We start from the raw sequence: 13,587 nt of genomic DNA on the forward strand, positions 1-13,587 counted from the left end.
ACTGGTTCCTGAGAAGTCCTAATGAAGGAAGCAAGTGAGTGAGTGTTTGAATGAATGACTAGAACAGTGAACAAATATGCCATCCTTTGGGGAATACGTTAGCATTGCCCTATGCAGGTGATTTCCAGTGTTTAACATGATGGGTTTTAGGTGTTCAAGTAGTATAACTGGTTTCCTCCTCAGTGTTTTCTAAATACGCCATTGTCTCGATTTCATAATTCCGGAGCCTCTAAAAACAAGAGTGCTAGAACCACCCCCTCCTTTCTTCTTCATGTCCTTGCACCCAGCTCTGTCTGGTCACTTGGTTAGGAGAGTTTAAATGGTCACATGCTAGCCCATCACGTTCCTTTGATCATTTCGCCTCTGCAAAAGTGGAGTAGAGGCTGCTTTGTCACCTTTTGTTGCTGAGCTGATGCAGTGATCGGAACACAGAATGCCGCACGCGCCACCCGCTTTACTCACTTTCGTGTCTGCTCTCCTGGTGATCAGCTCTGCTGTTTTGGTTGTGTTATACCCCATTTTATGTTTTTTTTAATTCTTGTTTTAATATGTCATTATAATTACTGTATTGTACTGATAACAAGTTCTAGCAATTTGAAAAGTAATACATGGAATTTGTTGGAAAGCTTCCTCCTTTTAAGATAATTTATGGTTCCTGCTCTGCTCCTGGCCTTTTCAATGGGACTTTTCACTGTTTAGTCTAATTTTTAGGAGCATTCATAAAAATACTTATGACCAGCCTTTTTTATTCTATGTATGCTACTTCCTTTTATTTATCTTACAAGTCAAAGGGTTGTTCTTTTTCCCTCTTTTAATTACAGTTACCGCATACCACAGCCATGGTGTAATGCTCAGTTCATCTGACTTGGTCAGCAAGATCTAGAAGAACAGTCAGAATTTTTTTTTTTTTTTTTGCATCTGCTAGCCAAGTATGAGTGTACATCTGTGTCTGCTTTCTGTCTTTGTTACCGAAGATCCTGTCATCATTGCTGAGATCATTTAGAGATACCATAAATGGGCCCAGATTCAGCAAGCTGGGTTACTATTTTCCTTCACTGTGAAGTAAGAATTAGAGTATGAAGTAAAGCAGGTTGTTTGGGTGTATATGAAAAAGTGAGCTAGGACAATCTTACTTTATACCCCATTTGTCTGGGAGTGTGAAGTAACAGAACTTAGGAAATGTCATCAGATAAACAGGGTTCTGGGAGGATCTCAGAGAAGAAACTGGTATGGGTGAAATCCTTCTGTTTTAAAATTGACAAAAGAACAAAGTTGGACTGAAGTTTCCCTTAAAGAAAAATGCTAAAAGTTAGATTACAGAATTAATAGAAGGCCAAGTTCACAGAACTGGAAAGGAAAAGGCAGACAACTACAAAGAGAATATTTCATCTGGAAGCCAAAGGAGGTACCTGTGAAATCTGGGCTAGGAAAGGTACTCCCCCACCCCATTCCAAGTGGCCACTTGGAAACCTTGGGCTGGGCCTGGGAGAGGCAATGGGAACAGGGACAGAAGAATACCTTATTGAGTTTTATCAGCATGAGCCTGAATTGTGTGTTGTCTGCTTCTGAGCTATAGTATCAGGAAGTTAGAATATTATTGTAATGAGTGTCTGCTTAATAACACTGATGTGGGCCTGGATGTAGCATTTGTCTAGCATGCCAGAAGTACTGGGCTTAAACCCCAGCACTATAACAAGAACAGGTATAAAACACAGGATTTTAAAGTGTCTCAAATCTTGTGACCCAGCCACCTTTCAGTTCAAAATTTTTATACTAAGAAATACTTAACCAGTTTTCCTTTTTGCTAGGGAAGGTAGCAGTAGCAAGAGGGAACTTAAAAAAAAGAAAAGCGTATACTACTGAACTTGTGTGGAGAACCTACTCACTCTGGGGGAAGAGGACAGCTTCATCTTTGCAATCTCTCTTCTGGAATGTGGTTCCTTGCTTTTTGGAAAAGACTCCTCAGATCAAAAGTGTTTTCCTCTTCCAGACTTTACATTTTGATTGCTATCATGTTCTCTGTCTTTCCAAGTGAACAGGTTTTTCAATCCTCCCCAGACCAAGTTTCAGGTAGATTTTTCCTTCAAGCTCCTACCTAGGTCTACTTGGGCCTGCCACAGCCATGACAGGACTGCTCTGTGGACTTCTCTTCCAGGGATAAGTGATCAGTTACTTGGCATGAGATGCTTTGGATTATCATAAGCATGTGCCTTCCCAACAGTGTTGTAGCACCTAGCAGAACTCTACACGTCGGGTGCGAGTGGTGTTCAGGTTTCTAACACTGTGACTGCTCATTCTCTCCCTTCCTACCCTCTTCCTGAGCCTCACTTTTTACCTTCTTTTATTCCTTCACATCTGCCTTCGTTTACTTAGGGCATGTTCTCTACTGTCCTTACTAGTATAGCAATAAGTAATGCAGGAGTTGAATGCCAGTGGCCTGTGCTCTGGTCAGCCCTGAAACATGCACTAGTGGTCTGTACCAACTATGTTGGCAGACATTATAGATGTTCCAATGCTTTGGGGTAGAGATGGAAAATTGTCTGGTTAAGAATTACCATTTAGGATGAGTTAATTTGTGGGAAAACTTTTGTAAAATATTCTTGTAGTAGTTATCTCTGTTATTCATAACTCTTCTTTATCCACTGCTCAAATGTGTTTGAGATCAGCCATTAGTTCTCATTTCTTTTTTAATCACAGTTCTACTCTTCAGCTCTTTTCCCTTCCCAGAAGAAAGCGAATGTACAATTTCCAGTGCAGTGCAGCGTACCAAATGGATGTCACTAGCCGACCTTCCCATAGCCTGTCTGACACTCAAGTCAAACTTACTCGCTGGGCTCACAACTCAGACTTGGTCTGTTTGGGCATGCAAAGGTGGCAGGGTAGGCCAGCTGACTTAGGACAGACCTGAAGGCACAGCCTTTTGGGTTTTTGTTTTTCTGTAAAATTTTGTAGACTTTGCGTCTTGAGTTAAAAAGAAATTGTTAAGATCACTAAGATTATTTGTTTTGTGATCTGTTAAAAGAAAAAAAAAACAGGTTTGGAGAATGAAGCTATAGAGAATGAAGCTATGCAAAGCTGCCTTCCTGCTGAGAACATAAGAGGTTGAAAGATATGCTGACTTTTCTTAGAAACTGATAATGTAAAGTTTTTATATTGGGAGATTTTTGACAGGATCTCCATAGAATAGTTCAAGCTGTACTTGACCTTGTAATCAATATCACTGTCTCAGCCTCCAAGTGACTGCATCATCATCAGTGGCAATATTGTTCCATTATTGAATTTGTAGTTGATTTTATATGCTTTTAATTCTTTGAGCAATATGGATTTTTAGTCTTTGTTTAGATTAATATTTACAATAAAAGTTGGCATTCCACTTTATTCTTTATCTTCCAAACTGTAACTACTGATACTAATTTCTTACTGTACCTTCAAGACTAGAGTGTCTAGAAACAGACAAGCAAATATAAGTTTCTCTCCTCCCACACAACATTCTCTCCTCTTACACAAATACTACTTAAGCCATCCTTTTTGTCATACAGTTGGTTTTCAGATTTGTTCATTAGATCACTGTCCTCAGGCAGGGGCAGAAAAAGTAAGTAGAAATTAATCTGATTATGAAATTAGTCTCAAAAGTTTTATGGCAAAATTTGCTAGAGTTTAAAAGACAAAATAATGGGTAAAGTTATGGGGATTGGAGACTTTCACCTTTGTAAGTTTTTAGTAGGAAAATAAATTCTAATAGTGAGATTATTGATTTAAAACAGCACCTGCCTGTAGATACCTACCGTTGCAGCGCATAGCTGTTTGGTAGTCTTGGAACTGGACTCTAGTTCCCAGTGTGGTATGTGGTACCTGTACAGGACGACACAGACAGACTGAAGGTCTTTATTGTGCCACCTGATTTTACTTAGTTTTTTTTTTTTTTTTTTTTTATTCATTTATTATATATAAGTACACTGTAGCTGTCTTCAGATACACCAGAAGAGGGCATCGGATCTCTTTACAGATGGTTGTGAGCCACCATGTGGTTGCTGGGAACTGAACTCATGACCTCTGGAAGAGCAGTCGGGTGCTCTTAACCGCTGAGCCATCTCTCCAGCCCCTTACTTAGTTCTTTTAACTGTATAAGCAAGCACGTATTTTTACAGGATGGGGAGGGACTAAACATCTAGAATTTCGAGCAGTTAACTTACTGAACAGCACTGATAACCAAAGCAGAATGAGAATATATTGGCAGCAAAACCTGTGCTTCACATAGTCACACACTCACTCCCACTTAGCCATGTCATATGTGAGAGAACCCACATAGACCGTAAAGAGCTTGCTGTTTCTCGCATCTGGCCTACTGGTCTCCCCTCTACTCAGTCTGCTCTAGTCATACCAGGTTTGGAGTTTCCCCTTGGGTGGTACAGGACTGTCACCTTATCCAGTCCCATTTACCATACCATCTATGACTTGTTTATGTCATTATTCCTTAGAATGTAAAATTCAGGGTCTGCAGGAGTAGCTTAGTGATTAAGTGCTTTGGCTGCTCTTGCAGAGGACGCAGGTTCAATTCCCAGCACCTATATGTTGGTTTACCTGGAGTTATCGGTACCGCCAGCTCTAGGGGCTTGGATACTCTTCTAACCTCTGTAGGCACAAGGCATGCGTGTAGTGCATAGACATACATGCCACAAAAAACTCCTTACAGTTAAAGTAAAACTAAAAACAGGACATAAACTTGAAGTGTGTGTGTGTGTGTGTGTGTGTGTGTGTGTGTGTGTGTGTGTGTGTGGTGTTCATGCATGTGCATTTTATTTAGTAAACTGTTATATTCAGAAACTGTTCATTTCTACCTTGAAAGCAGTTCATATTTGAACGAACAAATACCGGTTCTACTTTTGTATCATTTAAGATATTAGGGAGTTAGGGGATAAGTTTAAATAGCAGACACACAGTGGTCCCTTCCTTCTATAGTGTGGAAAGAATAGAAATGCTTGAGCAATTGTTTTATAGCATGTAGAATCATTACTCAGAAAAGTTTAGTAATTTGTCAGAAATCCAGCTTGGATTAGCCGAGGTAGAATGTCAATAGAACTGATGCTCTGACCTCTGTTCTCATCACTAAGTCTCATCCGTAAGACACGTTTACACCTATATCCTGTGCACCATCCTGCCTCTGACTCTGTGTGCTAGAATATTCTACCTCTCAGACAGGAAAGTCACTACTGCTGCCAGCCATCGGTTTGTTCTCTATTGGTCCGTGGCACTTTCAACAAATATTCTCTTCATCAGTGTAAAAATATAACACGTTTAGTCAGTCAGCATAAATTTGTAATTATTTTTGGATAGTTTTAATAATTGTGCCAGTAATATCTCACAGTCCCTAGAGGAGGTAAGTGTGTCATAAGTACCATTTCCATACAACATTTTGAGGAACTTTTAGGTTCTCGGAAAATATTTTTAACAGACAGTGTTTTCTCAGGCAGAAAGGGCATAATAACTGTATGCTCTTGGAAATGTTTGTATCATTTTAGCTTGTTTGTAATATTTATATGTATTTCTTTTAAGTAGGAATGAATTTTCTATTCTAACATTGGTGTTATTAAATTTTTTAAAATCTCATAGGTTACTCTTTTTTTTTTAACTTTTCCAGACCTTAATATTTTCATTCAGACATTAGAAGTATATATTTGAAAGATGAGCATAATTCCTTTCAACACTCATTTATGGGTTGGCTTTGTTTCTTTTAGTCTCCGTTTAAAAAGTTGTAAGGAATATATTCTTCTTTGGGTGTTTTTGAGCATATTGCCAAAACCATAACCCCAATATCTTTTAGACATTTTTCCTCCCTCCCTCCCTCCTTTGTCTCTTCCTATTATCCTCTTCCTCAATTCTCTCTTTTCTTTGGCTTTCTTACATGAATTTATTGGCATTAAAACATCCAAGCAAGGACCAGGTCCGTGCCAGAGTGGATGAGTTCACTGGTTTTCACCTCCTAGTAAGGAGCCTGACTTTCCACAGAGGCAGTGGCTAACATGGTATGCTTGGGAAACCAAACATTTCCAAAGTTGTTAGAGGGAAATTCAGACTTCAGAAAATTTAAAACCACCACAACAGAGGCTTATGGTTTACTGCAACTACTGAAATCATACAGTTTGCCATGGAAACTGGTAGATAAGAATACTGAGTGTAAAATGAGAAACATTTTCATTCTTAGAGAGGACTTGGGGTTTTTGATTTGGTTTCATTCTTCATCTTAACTGTAATAAATGAAGGAAATGGGGCCATTTACTAGTATTTAGAGGGCAGAGTAGTTGAAGAATGAGTTGTTACTCTGTAACCTGTTTTCTTGTTAAACTAATTACAGACTAGAGTGGGCATCCTCTGTCCGCCCTTACCAACTTTTCTTAGCTTCTGAGGACCTTAGCATTGGCTTTTGACCTTGGAAAGCTGTAGTTTGAGGCCATGTGTAAAACCAAATTGCAGCCAGGCAGGAAACTGTGTTTTTTCTTAAAATATATTGGGACACAGGTAACTATTTTCTTGTGGTTCTGTTTGCATATCCTTTACACCCGTTGCATAAATTAAAATGATGTTGCTTGGACCAAGAGTCCAGAGCAGTTTGTGCTGCGTTTTCATTTTCTATCATCTCTGAGCTCAGAAAACCCAACGGTATAAGCACTGTGTTGCAGGTGACGGCTCAGGCTCATGATATGAGTGTGTGCGAGCACTTCCGTCAAGATGTCAGTATCTGCAGTAGTTTTCCCACACACATGACCACAACTCGATACTTGACTTTTGGCTGACTCTGTATGTGAGTAAAATGTTAGTCACTTCAGTTATGTGTCTCTCTGTAAGGACTGGTCTATTTATGGCAGAATTAAAGAGAAGCCTCAAAGTGTATTTTATGTTTGCTGTATGAATACTCATCCATAAAACTACAGTTTACATTAAGTTTGAATTTTAAGAGCAGGCAAACTATTTCATGTTTTCATTAGCGGCAGGGGAAGCAAAACTAGACTTTGTAAACAGTTGGAAAACCAATTTCAAAAAAAAAAAGAAAAGAGAAAAGAATGCCTATAGACTTGCCCACAGCGCCCCGCCCCCAACAAAAAACTGTATACGGTTTGGGAATCAAAAGATGTGAGCTTATTCGATAAATCATGTGTTCATTAAAAAAGGAAAAGAAAAGAAAAAACAATTTTAAGGTCCCATTTCAATAGGCAGCGAATCTGGACCAGAATCCTCTCAAGACCTACTCCTCTCTTCTCTCACCTGCCTCCCACCTCACAGGAAGAAGGCAGTACAGCTCCATGACTAAGATCTGGATGCCTTGGTCAATCTTCAGACCTCCGCTCCATAAAACAAAAGCCTCCAGCAACCGTCAGAGTTTTCTTCCTTCCTTTCCTGTTTAATGTTGTACACAAGCTAATGTGTCAAGAGATGGCACAGGTCATCAAGCCTTAGTGGCTTGTAACTATATTGAGAACCTTATTTGGAACTTCATGACGCTCAGATTTTCGTTCCTTTCTATAGAAAACATTTGTAGTCAAAGTTACAGCTGTAGTTAAAAGGAAAGAAGTAAACCTTAATGTTCTGACACTTAAAATGTCATGCTAAATTGAAAATACATGAAACTGAGAAACTAACACCCAAGGGAGAGGCACTTAGACTGTTAGTTTCCTAAAAGAAAACGTAATTGTCTGTGTCTAAATCTGACCATAAGCCTTTAGCCCAAGTTTTACATTTCATTTCACAGACTTTTCATGTGTGTGTCTCTGAGGCTGAGGCTCAGTGAAGTTTCAAGATAAAACAGCTTCCAGGATAGTTTTTAAGCCTTGCTCTCTTCCATATATTGATAGCTCGGTAACTTGGGTCTTATTTTAAGCAATGAGACACCTTTAGGAGAGCTGTGGCTCTTTTCATGGAGTGAGATTGTTTCAGTAGGGGAATTGGGATCAAGGATAACTTCTCTCTCAGTAGCAGAGGTTAGGTCAGAAACAGACTTTCTCTATTAAGCTCAGTCCTTTGCTTTATTGCTTGTGTCAGAGAACCCAAGCTCCTCTGGGCTGCATCCTACAAAGCATTTCCTGGGTCTTGAGGCAACCCCTCTGTCCCAGCCTGGTGGAGGGTAACAGTAGGCCCAGGCAAGCAGGGAGCCTTGTAGGAAGACAGGCCTAACTTAGTCATAGGCAGCATTTACTGAATATCTACTCTAGGTGTGGAACTATGCAGTCACTCCACAGCACCCAGCTCCCTTCACCTTACACACTGAACTCTTTTAAGTTGCCTTCCTGTCAATGGAGGGCTAACTAGTGGGTTCAGTAATCACTCTGTGTGTCTTGACCAGATTTTAAACTTGTGTTTTTAAGTTTTACTTTAGGCTCTTCCTAGTAGACTTCCATGGAATAAAATATCTCTCTCTCTCTTTCTCTCTCTCTCTCTCTCTCTCTCTCTCTCTCTCTCTCTCTCATTTTTTTTACTCTTGTTCACTTCTATTTGACAGTCTTCATAGTCCTTAGTTTTATGTGATCTATTCAGTATTGTCTTTTACTGCTTTTTAATTTATTTTAATATATTGTTTGCTCTTAAAGGATTGATACTTCTATACCCTTCACTAGGTTTGAACTCCATATACCCAAAGGGGGAAAAACATTTTCTTGGATTATAATAACCCTCTTAGAATGGGTGGGCTAAAAGTTTCAATTTCCTTTTGTATTAGAACACAAGAAACAGGGTGCTCTTGTACCTGTCACTTCTCCGTTTACTGTGAGGTGAGGAACACTTAGAGGCAAAGCAGATGACGCCCAGGTAGGAGGATTTGGTCAGGAAGTCTTACCTTTGCCTTCGATTCCTTGTAGATAAGCTCTACCTAATGTGCTCAGTGAGACTGTAAGAAGACTCCTACAGAGTACAGTGTGGAGAGAGCTGAATGGGACCATAAATCCCTTGACAAAGTTGTCACCTTTATTTGATAGGTCCCCATATGTTATATAAACATGCGTGTGTATGTGTTTGTGTGTGTGTGTGTGTGTGTGTGTGTGTGTGTGTGTGTATACACACACTATAGGTGTTTACAATATAAACTTTTATGTATTATACATTTTCTTTATATTTCTATAATGCCTCCTACCTCCCTGAGGATGCTATGCCATTTCATACATCATGGATTGAGTGCTTATGTTAATACTGAAGAAGTGATACTATTTTTAAATGGTAATCTTCCCTTAGCTAATGTGGATTCATTTCCCACAAATTCCAGAATGATTCACCTCTTTTGCTGTTCCCAATTAGCAGACTTACAAGCTAAGGCTAAGCAACTTAGACAGCATCTCTGCATTCCTTTAGGTTCAGGAAAAAAAAAAAAAAAAAAAAAAGGACATTTCCTAGCAGTTCCTTTCTTCAAGTTTAACAGTTGTAGACAGTCAGTCCAAATGCAATGACTATTGTACATTCCTCTTATGATCTGCGCAAGAGATTGTTTTTGTTTTGATTTGCATTTTTAAAAATTTCAGAGAGGGGGAAAAAAATCACCTTTAAACTTTTGTTCCCAGACTAGTGGGCTATGAAACACCATAAATCAGGCAGTTCTGCTTTTGTCAGAGCAGCCTATTTCAAAGACTTCCCTTATCCTGAGGCTGCTCCATAAATGATTAGCTCTTGCAGGGCTAATGCCCTTATGTTAGTCCGAGATGCACTAATCTATTTGTATTGACAGATCAATTTTTAAATAAATTCTCTGCTTAATCAGAATTTCTATAAGAACTATTGCCCACTCTTCAGTCTTTCCCCAAATACTGAATACTCAGGTAGGTGACAAGGTATGAGGTTGGGGGAAACAAGGGTATAAGAGGCTGGCCAAGTGATTGATGGCAGAGCCTGTTATTCTTTAACTCTCTGGTCTCACCAGTGAGACAATACTATTTGTCTGTACCAGTAGCAGCACTAGCTACTCAGCAATGAACTATATTCTGTTGTTTAAGTTTTTTGGTGGGAAGGAGGTAGCCAAGGTAAGGGCTGTCCAGGTTGACTGTGAACTGGTTTTTAACCAAGGATGGTTGTAAATTTTTGACTTCCCTTCCTCTACCTCCTAAGTACTGGGATCAAAAGCATGTACCCGACCACACCAGACTCTGTTTTGTTTCTTTTTTTTAAATTCCTGTATTGTTTAATTTTTATAAACAACTAATCTCTGTGATCTACAGTCTTTCACCAAATTCCTTGAGAAGCAGAGATGGGACCAAGGACAACTGAAGCCTGTGTGTAAGAGGCTATTCTTCCTCATCAGTTCAAAGCTAGTCAGTGCTAGGAGGTTAGTGGCGTGGTGTGGTGTGTCACTTGTTTGCTGTCCCACCAGCCCATCTTATTCTTGGCAAGGTTTGCTTGCCGCTTCTGAAACAAGACGTAAGACCTACACTGGATTCCTAGTAGGCAGTTAGGTTGCCTAACTATGGAATCAGAACAATGCCTCCCATGGAAATTTGGATATAGGAAGTACACACAGAAACTCTAGAATCAAAGTAGGTTCCTTTCCAGTTACTTGGAGGGTTAGTTGTTTGACCACAGCCAAGGCACAGAGATCAGAGATTCAGAGGAATCCGAATCCCTTCTTCATTAAGGAGAAGCCACCGCACTACGCTGTGTTCTTTCATGCCCTACAGCCATTCACCTGGTGCTCTTTCACCACTTTCAATCTCATTATTTGGGGGAAGGAGTTAAAGGCGATAGAGGGACGGGCCAAGAGCTAGGAAGCAGTTGACTCAATCTGTGTACACAGTCTATCTGAGACAGTTCAAAGCAGTTTCACTGCCTTGACTCCATTGACTCTCGTTTGCTTTCTGGCCTTTTTATTTCTAAGTCAATTTGTGGTTAATTCAAGTAGTGTCAGAGTGTGATCAGAAGGTAGAAGGGCCCCTCCTCAGCCCATCATTGGCACAGTACACCTTCTCCCCAAGTCAGAAGCTTCTGAGTTGTAGGTTGTAGAAGGGCCCCTCCTCAGCCCATCATTGGCACAGTACACCTTCTCCCCAAGTCAGAAGCTTCTGAGTTGTAGGTTGTAGAAGGGCCCCTCCTCAGCCCATCATTGGCACAGTACACCTTCTCCCCAAGTCAAAAGCTTCTGGGTTGTAGGATCATTTATTCATACGTTTTATTCAATGTCCTTCTTGTCCTGGTGACACACCTAGTGACAATAGCTAGCTACTTCCCCAGATGCTGGGGAGAAAGCTGGTTGTAAAAGTGATAGTGAAGTACTTTATAATCCCAGATACAGACAATAAACTAGTTAATGTAGATATAATGTTAAAGTGTGTGGTGTGAGGGTGGAGGAAGCAAGGTGTCACCAGTCATAAATGGCCTTCAAAGGTGACTTTCCTGCATTTTATGGGGAGAGTTTTTTAAAGGTATCAAGTCTCTGGTTTTTGAAAGAGGGCTTCTTGACAGCCAAGGAGGTTGTTGTTTGATCCTAACAAGTCATTTGTCAAGTTAGTTCAATATGATGTCAGCACATACTCTGTCCACAGCATCTTTCACCTTCACATCAAATAAAGGGTGGGCCTTGCCATCCAGATGGGCTCATCTCACTCCTTTCCCTCTGGTCTCTTACTGTGTATTAGTGAGAACATAGCCTCCCGTCTTGTTAATGAATTTCATGTCCAAATTACCACAGACAGTGCGGAGGCTATTTCTGTGGCCTCTGTTTGCCTGTCTTTTGAGCACTAATTAACGGAGAACGCAATAGTGGGCTGCGGTCCAACAGTGGAGGAGCCTTGGCTCTCCTTGAGTTGCTCAGCAGCTATCAGTGTCTTCTCTAATGTCAGTCATCGGGATCAGATGATTCCTGCCACATGCAGCTGTGAGGGTCTGCTGGCATTCTTCACTGTGTTACTGGCAGCGCGCACACACACACACACACACACACACACACACACACACACACACACGAGGTATCCTATTGTCCATTTAGAAACTACTAATGCCTGTCTTAAGTGCACCTCTGTGGTGTTGGATGTCTACTATTCTGTTGTCTATATTTTGTCATTTGCTGATAACTGGCCTTTGGACTAAAGTAATTCCAAATTGAAACAAGAAATTGGCTATGTCTGCACCTGTCTGTCCCAGTGATCACCTGCCTATCTCCTCTCTGACTTATTTAGGAACCGGATGAACATAGGAATGCGAGGATGGTTAGGTTAGAGAAAGAACATGACTACTGTGATCCTCACTGTTCTTGAACTCAGAAGTACAACTGCTTTGTGATCCTATCTTAATCTACTAAACCTTTGACACAAGCATGAAGGGGGAAGTTTTGTCTCATGGCTAAAAATGTTTGCTTGGCAAAGGCCCTTCACCTTTGTTGGCCTAGCTTTTCCATCAGAGGCACAGTTAATGCAGATTAATGAGGGAAAGAGAATCTTGAGCCTGTTTCTTAATGAAAAGGAAGGATGTGGAAGTGTTTACAGCTTATTGATGATGATCTATCAGTAATCACTTAACCTCATAGAAGGATGAGACAAATGTCACGCACACCTCACTTCGAATAAACAGCCAGAGGAGAACCTAATAGTCTTTGCAGTATATAGCAAACTCAAGTAATTGGGTTGGTGGCCCAGAAATGCTGTGATGATGACAGAAGCAGCCATAGGAATGCTGCTTTGAACATCTGTGAATCTCTTCTTTAAAGACCATTTAAACGTAGTTCACAGAAACTAGGTAATCAGTCAAAAGTGAAGCAGCACTCATAGTCCATCACAAATTACATAAACTTAAGTTCATTTGAAATTAATAATATGCCCAAGAGGATAAGGTGTAGGGTATGTTAGATAATTTTTCCAACATAATGATTGGATGTATGAACAGCAGGTGGCACCTTTCAGGTCCCCAAGGAGGCTGAGGCCAATGTTCTTTCTGTCCTGATCGGGACTCTGCCTGGCCCACCCTCCTTTTTCCTGTAAATGAGAGAGTTTGTGGTTTTGTTTGGTTTTTGTTTTCCTATTTACTTTGTAAAAACATACAATTAGTGAAAATTTATTCTTCCTCAATTCTCACATTTAAAACTTCAAACTCTGTTTATTACGAGAGGTACTTGTTTGGTGGGAACAGGTCAGAGAGAATCTTAAAATGAAGTCCAGAGAGAGAGAGAGAGAGAGAGAGAGAGAGAGAGAGAGAGACAGACTCTCTCTCTCTCCTCTCTCTCTCTCTCTCTCTCTGTGTGTGTGTGTGTGTGTGTGTGTGTGTGTGTGTGTGTGTGTGTGTGTGCGCGCGCGCGCGCGCGCGCGCATTATGGGAAATTAGTTGAAATCTCATCAAGACTGGAAAATGAGGAAAACAAGGACAAACCATTTGATTTATGTATCACAGCATTAAGAAAATACAATGAAAACTCACTGATTAACACTAGGTTAATTGCAATAACAGGGGAAATAAATTCACAAGCCTAAGACTGCAGTGTGCTCTATCTGAAGTGTAAAAAAGACAAAAAAAAAAAAAAAAAAGGAAAAAAGAAAACAAGTCCCCATAGTGTAGATTGTCCTAAAAACTAAGAAATGCTCACCTAAATAGCCCACTTTGAGATTGTGTATCCATAAATGTGGTTTAACTTTC

The 13,587-nt window shown here is 40.2% G+C and overlaps 2 protein-coding genes across 7 annotated transcripts in view; one reads left to right on the plus strand and one right to left on the minus strand.

Moving 5' to 3' along the window:
• The window catches only part of Filip1l (filamin A interacting protein 1-like), a 242,956-nt gene that overhangs the window by 31,965 nt on the left and 197,404 nt on the right, over nt 1-13,587 (minus strand). The window contains exon 2 of one of the 5 annotated variants that reach the window (XM_063270564.1): nt 3,786-3,852. The exons of the other annotated variants lie outside the window; for them this stretch is intronic. The gene's annotated coding sequence lies outside the window, so the exon portion shown is untranslated. The remainder of the gene's footprint in view (nt 1-3,785; nt 3,853-13,587) is intronic. 5 annotated transcript variants of the gene reach the window in all.
• Cmss1 (cms1 ribosomal small subunit homolog) overlaps nt 1-13,587 on the plus strand; it is a 298,132-nt gene that overhangs the window by 31,812 nt on the left and 252,733 nt on the right. The window lies entirely within an intron of this gene.

Source organism: Rattus norvegicus, chromosome 11, assembly GCF_036323735.1.
Source record: "Rattus norvegicus strain BN/NHsdMcwi chromosome 11, GRCr8, whole genome shotgun sequence".
Lineage (NCBI taxonomy): Eukaryota > Metazoa > Chordata > Mammalia > Rodentia > Muridae > Rattus > Rattus norvegicus.